This window comes from Ammospiza nelsoni, chromosome 3 (assembly GCF_027579445.1).
Source record: "Ammospiza nelsoni isolate bAmmNel1 chromosome 3, bAmmNel1.pri, whole genome shotgun sequence".
NCBI classification, from domain to species: Eukaryota; Metazoa; Chordata; class Aves; order Passeriformes; family Passerellidae; genus Ammospiza; species Ammospiza nelsoni.
The window spans coordinates 114,220,169-114,229,283 of NC_080635.1; positions in this window are offsets into that span (position 1 = coordinate 114,220,169).

Genomic DNA, 9,115 nt, shown 5'->3' on the forward strand with positions numbered 1-9,115 from the left:
CAAACTCAGAAAATGGTGTAAAATAATTATGTGATTTCCTATATTTGGGGACTATCTTATCTAAAAGGCAAGATAAATGGAAACAGAAACTAGAGCACTGTGAAAAAGAAGAATATATTGTCTCTCATTATCAGGAAGTGAAAATACAACAGAATGGAACCGCAAGAAGAAATAAAATCTATTACTTTAGTCTACAAGATGAAGACAAGTCAAGGGTTAAAACCCCTAAAAGAACATCTAAACTCAAAGGAATGACTGAATATGTATAAACTCTTTGGAATATGCATTTACCCCCTGTAGTGTAACAGTACATAGAGAACATAGTTTAAGTTAATGGTATGCTTTTGGCAAATAGCCAGTCACCCCAGTGCTGGATTTTGTCCCTTTTATCCCTGAATAAACTTTTATAAAAATTTTAAATACTGAGCCATATTACAATTTGGAGGTTTCACTGAGATCACATTTCATTTTCATAACTCCAGGAGATCCTGAGAGGTGCCCTGCTGAGTTCATGAAACTCAGCTTAACCAAGTTTCTCCTGATGTTATCGGTGATAGCAGGTCTGACATTTGGTAGATAAAAGGGATAAAAAGAAAAGGGGAAGAAAAAGTTCTCCAAGAAACCGTGGCAACTGTCAGCCTTTAAACAGTGCCCGAAGACCTAGACCTAGGTAAGTATAGTGCGGGCGGGCTGCGAATGCCAGGAGAGTGAATGGTGTGTGTGTGACGTGGACTGGATCATCCAGATCTGTGAAGGAAGTGTGAGATCCTTCTAGCCATGGTTCTGTATCCCTGCAAGGGGATTGGCCAGCAAAGGGACAAAGTGAAAGGGGGCGACCGAGGGAATCCCAGAAAAATTCCATGTGTAGGAGCAACAGCTCCTGTCAGTACTGCATTGGGCCCAGACCTGATGCACATCAGAGCTTCAGCCTGACACTGTAAGTCCGTGCTTCAGTTTACGGCCAAGTGAGTCACCTAAATTATTTTCCCTTTTAACCCAATAACTGATCGCTTGAAGCCTGCAATGCGGACTTTTCTGTCCAATTACAAAATACCACCTAAACCCATGAAGAAGGAAGGAGAAGGCAAAGAAGAACCACCTGTCTCCGCTCTAAAAGCTCAATCTTTATACTTATTACCATATTCTAAAACCTCAAACTCTAAGCTTTCCACTCTGATATTACACACTTCTAACCAACTACACACCCATAATCCCAGTGCTATCCATCAATTTTGGAAGCCTTATCCACAGCCTCAGGTCAAATGCAGTGCTCACTTGTGGGTCTGTGCCTTTCAGCATAGAAAGTTTAAAATTCTCAGCATCCAGGGTTCCAACAGGAGTGATTAAGGATATTTGTGTGAGAAACAGTTGTTAGAACAGCAAGCCACAAAAAGCGGGGCACAAAGAAGTTCATATCCTTATCCAGGGAGACTCAAATTGAGAGTTTAATGGAAGTTATTCCACTTAAAAAGACATTTTACAAGAGGGGTTCTGCAGAAATTTAAAGCATTTTGATGGATAGGACCTATAAAAATATTAATTAAACAACAGAGATACCTCAGTGTTGTGTGAATGCGTGAATAGAAAGTTAAGAGAGTATATGTGTATGTTTTATGTCTTGTGTAACTGATGAATGTAAAGACTTTGTGTTGTAAATTTCTGTTTAAGTTGTGAACTCAGCTGCAAACTTCTGAATATAGTGTGAGTGTAAAATCTATCACAGGAAATAGTATTAAACTTTCACACAACAGACTGCCTGATGCTGAGAATGTGAAAAAGTAAATTAAGAATCAGAAATCGGGCATTGAAATGTCTTAATTTCTGTAAAACTTTAAAAAGTAAACAATCCAACGGTAAGAACTGCTTCGTGAGAGACAGTGACCGAGTCATGACAAGAAAGGTAATTAAAATAGTGAGTAAAAAGTCAGCAGTTGGTCCCCAGAGATTAGGGAATGAGACACAAGGCAAGCCATGAGAGGACTCCAGAGACAAAGCAAAACATGGAAAATTGTCGACCAGTAGTTACTGGGGGGATTGAGGAAGCTACCCCATGCGCTCAGATTGCCCGTGAGACATTTTCTGAGCAGCAGAGGAAGGGGAAGGCCCCAGCTGAGGAGAAATTTAAAAAATATAAAGCAATATATCTTTCAAATATAGACCATAATACAGAAACTAGACAAGCCCTATCTAAGATAGCTTTCATCATTCATATTAAGCCAGGCTGACAAAATAAGAAGCTAAATGATCCATTAGAAGAAGTGCAGAAAGTATATATACAGAAAGACGAGAAGGGAGTAAGGACAGTAACTAAGATAACGGCAACTACTGTTCTAGGGGGAACAGCACTGCCAGTGGGGCAGCAGGGCCCTGTCCCACCCCTGCCCACGGCACGCAGCTGCTGCTGGGGGGAAGCTCAGGGCCCCGGAGAGGGGGGAGAAGCAGCGCTGGGCTTGGATCCCAGCAGGCCCTGAGCCCCCCCAGCTGCTCGTGTGCTCCCACCAGCAGGATGGGGACAGGAGGGGGACAGCAGAAACAGGAAAAGCTGCTGTCTTGAGATAAGGGCAGTTCAGCAGCAGAGGAAAGCTGGGTGTGCTTGCAGAGCACAGGAGGATTTCAGACACCAACTGTTTTCTTTGGGCACATGTCCAGCTGCCCCCTGGGCAGCAGAGCCTCAGTGCAGGGCGGCTGCTCAGGATGGGAACAGCTGGCTCAGGGTCACTGCTGGAGCTCGTCCACTTGAGCCACTTGTCCCAGCCCTGTCCTCTCCCACATTCTCTCCCACTGGTTCAGTCTCAGGAGCCAGAGGCTGCTCTGGACAACATTAACTCCAGCCCAGCCATACCCTGATACTGCCCCCAGGCACCCATGGCAGTCCCTGCACAGCTTCCCAGTGCTGCAGGAATAAGGGAAAAGCCCCATGCGACTGTGTCAGTGCTCGCAGAGGCACTGAGCACATTCAGGGCAAAACTCGGGACCGAGTTCCTCCTTGGAAGCACAGAAGGGAAGCAGAAAGGCTGGCAGCAGGACCTGCCATGGGAATGCCTGCACCCCGTTTCACAGGAACAGCCCCCCGAGAGTGTTTTCCGCAGCCCTGGCCCAGGGAAAGGGGCTCTGGGAACACTGCTGCCTTTGAGGGGCTGTCTCAGGGACCAGAGCGCTCGGGGTGGTGATGCTTACACTGTAAGAGAGGAGAATCCCACCCTCCCTGCATGGGCAGGAAAGGAATGATCCCCCCGGCTCCTGCCCTCAGGGGAGCGCAGCCATCCGGCCCCGCCGCGGGGCTGGGGGTGCCCGGGCCGGGCAGGGTCGGCCCCGCCTGCGGGGAGCGTTTCCCGGCCGGGCTCGGGCTGGCGGCAGGGAAGGGGCTCCGCTCGCCATCTGTGCCCGGCCAGCCCCGCTGCCGGCTCTCGGGACAGCCTGTGCGCCTCTGCAGCCTTCCCTGTGCCCCTCCATCCCCGCATCCATCCCTCCTCCTTCCCCCGCCGCTCCGCTCCCACCGCTCTGAGCCCGGGGCCCTCCCAGCTCAGCCCCCGCAGCGCACACGGCTCCCCCGAGCTGCCCAAAGCGGTGCCAGCAAAGGCGGCTCCCTGCAGCCCACGCTCGGAGCACACAGCGCCCGCCCGTGCCCTCAGCCCCCTCTGCTCCTGCCCTGCCATCTCCCCAGCCCGGGCAAATCCAGGAGGCAGGAGAGCAACAGAATCCCGCTCCCGGCTGCTCCCGGCTCCCATCCCCGCAGCTCATCCCCATCCCCATCCCCACAGCTCATCCCCATCCCCGCAGCTCATCCCCATCCCCATGCCCATGCCCATCCCCATCCCCTTCCCCATCCCCATCCCCTACCTTCTCCCTCCAGACCCCGCAGCTCCCAGGCTGGGAGAAGCCCATCGAAGCCCCTTTTTATCCAGCTCTGGCTCTCCAGGGGGTGCGGCTTCACCTGTTCCAGAGGTGATGGGGTAATTCCAGGAAATCAGACATTTTATTGCAGCCAGCTGTGAAAGAACCACAATTTTGAAATCAGATAATTGAATTAGTGTAGAAATTACACACGAGCTGTAATTCAGTTGGCTCTATCACAGTCAAAGCTTGTCAGTTGCAGACCTCTGACCCTGAACTCCAGCGCTGATTGCTGATAATAATATTGTAAACTCTGATAGTTGGATAGTCATACATGTAAAAGAAGGAGGACAGGGACTTTGGGCAAGGGTCTGGAGGGACAGGACAAGGGGAAATGGCTTTCCACTGCCACAGATGATGATAGATGAGATATTGAAAAGGAATTCTTCACTGGGAGAGTTGTGAAGTACTGGGATGGAATTGCAAAAGAAGCAGTGGCTGCCTCATTCCAAGACAGGGACACCGTCCACTGTCCCTGTTTGCTCCAGGCACCATCCAACCTAGCCTTCCTTGGACATCTCTCCAGCAGAGGAAGCAAAGCAGGAACAGAGCCTGGCTGCAGCTTTCTTGGCAGGGGACACCCCACACCTGATAGTAACAGTGTTGGGGTTTGGCAGAGGACATTCAACACCCAACCAGAGCACGGTGCCTGGATTGCTTTGTCCTGGGCATGTGGACACACAAATGCAGCTCCATGGCCTCAAAACAAGCACTGGAGTTTGGATACTGAGACCTCCAGTGTGCCAGGAGCAGCCATCACCTACCCCAGGCTGACAAGTCACAAGTGCTGGAGCAGACACAGGTGGCATTTGTCCGGCCTCAGGGGAAGCCTCAGCAGCTGCCAGGCAGGGCTGGGACACATCACCTACAGAGCATGGATTTGGTCCCTCTGTTCCCAGCTCAGCTGAGCCTGTCTCCAGAGGGATATTTCCTCCAGCCAAAGAATTTTCTGCTGCAGGAGTGTTACAGGCATAGAATCCCAGTATCACTGAGGTTCAGTAGTCCTAGACCTTCGAGTCCAGCCCATGACTGATCCCCACCTTGTCCCCTGCCCAGAGCACTCAGTGCCGCATCCAGGCATTCCTTGGACACCTCCGGGGATGGGCACTCCAAACCTTCCTGGGCAGCCGCTGCCAAGGCCTGTGCACCCTTTCCATGCAGAAATTCCTCCTGATGTCCAACCTGAGCCTGCCCTGGCCAAGCCTGAGGCCATTTCCCCTTGTCCTGTCCCTGTTCCCTGGGAGCAGAGCACGACCCCCCCTGGCTGTCCCCTCCTGTCAGGGACTTGTGCAGAGCCACAAGGTCCCCCTTGAGCTTCTTTTTCTCCAGGCTGAGCCCCTTCCCAGCTCCCTCAGCCCCTCCTGGGGCTCCATTCCCTTCCCAGCTCCCTCAGCCTCTCCTGGGGCTCCATTCCCTTCCCAGCTCCGTTCCCTTCCCTGGACACGCTCCAGCCCCTGCAGGTCTCTCCTGGCAGGAGGGGCCCAGAGCTGCCCCCAGCACTGGAGGTGCCCCAGCAGTGCCAGCACAGGGGACGGGCACTGCCCTGGCCCTGCTGCCACCCCAGAGCTGGCACAGCCCAGGGCCATTGGCCTCTGGCACACCTGGGCACATGTCCAGCTGCTGACACCAGCAGACCCAGGAAATCTTACCCAGCACCATTAAACCATGACCCCCTCTCTGCCAGCACTGCACCTTGTGCTGCATGGCTTCCTCATGCTCAGGCGCTCCTCAGTGTCCCTTCAGGAGCAGCCAGAGAACCGTTCCCTCTCTGTCCCTGCCAGCCTGGCACAGCAGGAGCACACTCCTGCCTCACCCCAGCCAGCAGGAACGTGCACACTGCAAACTGAAACCATCTGCACTCCTGACTCCATGGCAGGAGTGACCCAGCCAGGGCTGGAGAGGGCTGGGGATCATCCTGCATGAGGCTCCTCTGCTACTGCTCTGTCAGCTCCAGGGACACCAGCTCCTCTCCAAGGACAGGCTCCTTCTCTGTTGGGGACACGCTGCCTCCTGCACACTCCCTCAAATTCACCGTCTCTTCTCCAAATCGATGGTGTGTGGCCAGAGAGCTTCTGCCAGGCACAGCTCAGAGGCTGAGGCACTGCCAGGGACTGGCACAGGGTGCCCAGAGGAGCTGTGGCTGCCCCTGGATCCCTGGAGCTGTTCCAGACTAGGCTGGACATGACTTGGAACAACCTGGAATAGTGGATGGTGTCCCTGCCTGCATCAGTGCAGGGATTTAGATGGTGGATGCTGCTGGCTGTTTCCCAATGAGCATCTGTGGAAAGGCCACCTGGGGAGGCATTCAGGCAAAGCAGTCAAGTGCACACACCACACTCACACTTCACTCTCAGTGAGGAAAGACTGATGGGCCTTTTGTATGATAAATTCCAGTGAAGGTTTATTCTAGCACACCCAAGGGAAACCAGGGACAAAAGACCTGGCAATGTGGGGTGCACAAGGTTAAGTGGGGGTCAGCAGCCAATGATCTGAGGGCATGGAGGTGGCACAAGGGGCAGGACAAAGGCATTGCCCTAGAGGGAAGATGGGCCCGGCCACCAGGGATACCATAACCAGTGAGGAAACAGGGAAAGGACAAACCATGAGAATTTGTGACATATCGGGAAAGTAATTGGGATGAATCAGAGTGTTTGGAAGGCTCCATGGGGGAAATCTTCTCTTTCAGCCTAGGTGGAGACTCTATGGTATATTCCTGCAAGGCAAGGCCCTGGGAATTTCCCTGAGGGTTTCAAAGGATTCCACAAGAGGGATATCAAGGACAGCAAGTTTTCACCCAGATAAGAAGCTGTATGATTTTTCACTCCTGAATTTTAAAGCGGTGTTCTCTCACTATATGCAACAAACAGTCTTTACAGAAAGTTTCCAGTTTAGTTATATTGATGTCCATCTTATGGGGAAATTTCCTGACCGCTTGCAAGGCTAGCCTGTTCTTCCTCAATGATCCCTGAAGACCACCTTGGTACAGTTGGGATACATTGCAGGTCTAGGATTGTTTTAGGAGATTCTAAGTCCCTGTTTGAGCACCATTTCCAATGTATAAATGATGTACAGTCCCCAGATGTGGTGCATTCAGAAACATTTATTAGAAGCATACACAGCTTTATGATATTTTCACTATCAGGTGAGAATAGTGTAAGCCTGCATAGCCAGTATTATAAATGTACAAATGTCTGCTAACCAATAATATCCATGATCAATTCCCTAGTGGCGACATCAGCTCTTTTTTCTGTATGACAAGCGCTTGTATAAAAATTTCTTCTGAAAAACTACCCTGCTTCTGCTACTTGTCAAATTTTAGAAACTTGATTACATCTTTCCTGCCATGACTTAAGAGTTCATTGTTTCCTAGCAAAAAGCTCTTTCTTCTCTTATTAAAATTCCCCCACAGGTCTCTATACATCAGAGCTCCTGGGCTGGGAGGAGCCCATCCCAGCCCCTCTTTTTCCAGCCCTGGCTCTCGGGTGGTTGTGAGGTTCCCAGCTCTGTTCCAAAGGCAGTGGGGTAATTCCAGGAAATCATGTGTTTTATTGCAGCAGTGAAAGTGGAACCACTCTTCTGGAGTCAGATAATTGAATTAGGGTCGAAATTCCACACTAATTCACAGTCAACACTTGCAGACCTCTGATTGTTAACTGCTGTACTGATTGCTGATAATAATGCTGTAAACTGTGATAGTTGGATAGGCATACATGTAAAAAAAGGAGGAGAGGGACTTTGGAGAAAGGCCTGGAGGGGCAGGACAAGGGGGAATGGCTTTCCACTGCCACAGGGCAGGGATAGATGAAATATTGAGAAGGAATTATTCACTTGGAGAGTTGTGAGGAGCTGAGACAGAATTTCCAGAGAAGCAGTGGCTGCCCCATTCCAAAAAAGGGACACCTTCCACTGTCCCACCTTGCTCCAGGCACTGTCCCACCTTGCTCCAGGCTCCGTCCAACCTGGCCTTCCTTGGACACCTCTCCAGCAAAAGAAGCAAAGCAGGAACAGAGCCTGGCTGCAGCTTTCTTGGCAGGGGACACCCCACACCTGACAGTAACAGTGTTGGGGTTTGGCAGAGGACATTCAACACCCAACCAGAGCACGGTGCCTGGATTGCTCTGTCCTGGGCATGTGGACACACAAATGCAGCTCCATGGCCTCAAAACAAGCACTGGAGTTTGGATACTGAGACCTCCAGTGTGCCAGGAGCAGCCATCACCTACCCCAGGCTGACAAGTCACAAGTGCTGGAGCAGACACAGGTGGCATTTGTCCGGCCTCAGGGGAAGCCTCAGCAGCTGCCAGGCAGGGCTGGGACACATCACCTACAGAGCATGGATTTGGTCCCTCTGTTCCCCATTTAGCTGAGCCTGTCTCCAGAGGGATATTTCCTCCAGCCAAAGAATTCTCTGCTGCAGGAGTGTTACAGGCATAGAACCTCAGGATCACTGAGGTTGGAAAAGACTTCCCAGACCCTCAAGTCCAGCCTGTGACTGATCCCCACCTTGTCCCCAGCCCAGAGCCCTGAGTGCCATGTCTAGGCATTCCCTGGACACCTTTAGGTATGAGATTCCACCATGTCCCTGGGCAGCTCTCCCAATTCCAGGTCCCAATGCACACCCTCTGCCACAAAACCCTGGTTCTCCCTGCAGCCCCCCAACCCACAAACCTCATATCTCACTGCAGGCATTCCTCTAGACCCTTTGTTTCCCTGCAACCACTCCCAAATTGGGGTCTCACCACAGAGCTCCCCATACCCTGAAACCCCTATGTCTCACTGGAGCCTCACACCAAACCCTGGTTTCCTGTCATGGTTTGATACCAGCCAAAAACCAGGCACCCATGAAGAAAACTATTCACTCATTCTCCTCTTCTATAGTTGAGCAGAGGAGGGGCAAATGTGGAGGGTGGTAAATTGGCTGAGGAGAAGCTTACCACACTCCCCTGGAGGGAGAACCCTTAAGCAACAACCTCCCTAGTCATGGTGAGACAGAGTAAAAATCCCCCAGAGTAGAAATCCATTTTGAATTGGGTGAAATGTCTGAAAAGGGTGAAAAGTCTGTAAGGCCTAAACTAAAGGGAAAACTGCAGGACAGAGATAATGAGGAGACAGGGTGAGACAGATTAAGAAAAATAGAAAGTGCTGCAAGGGCAGGTCAACTTGACTCAGGAATTCTTTCTGATAAAGAGGAACTAGCGTCAAATGTCACCAAAATCAATAA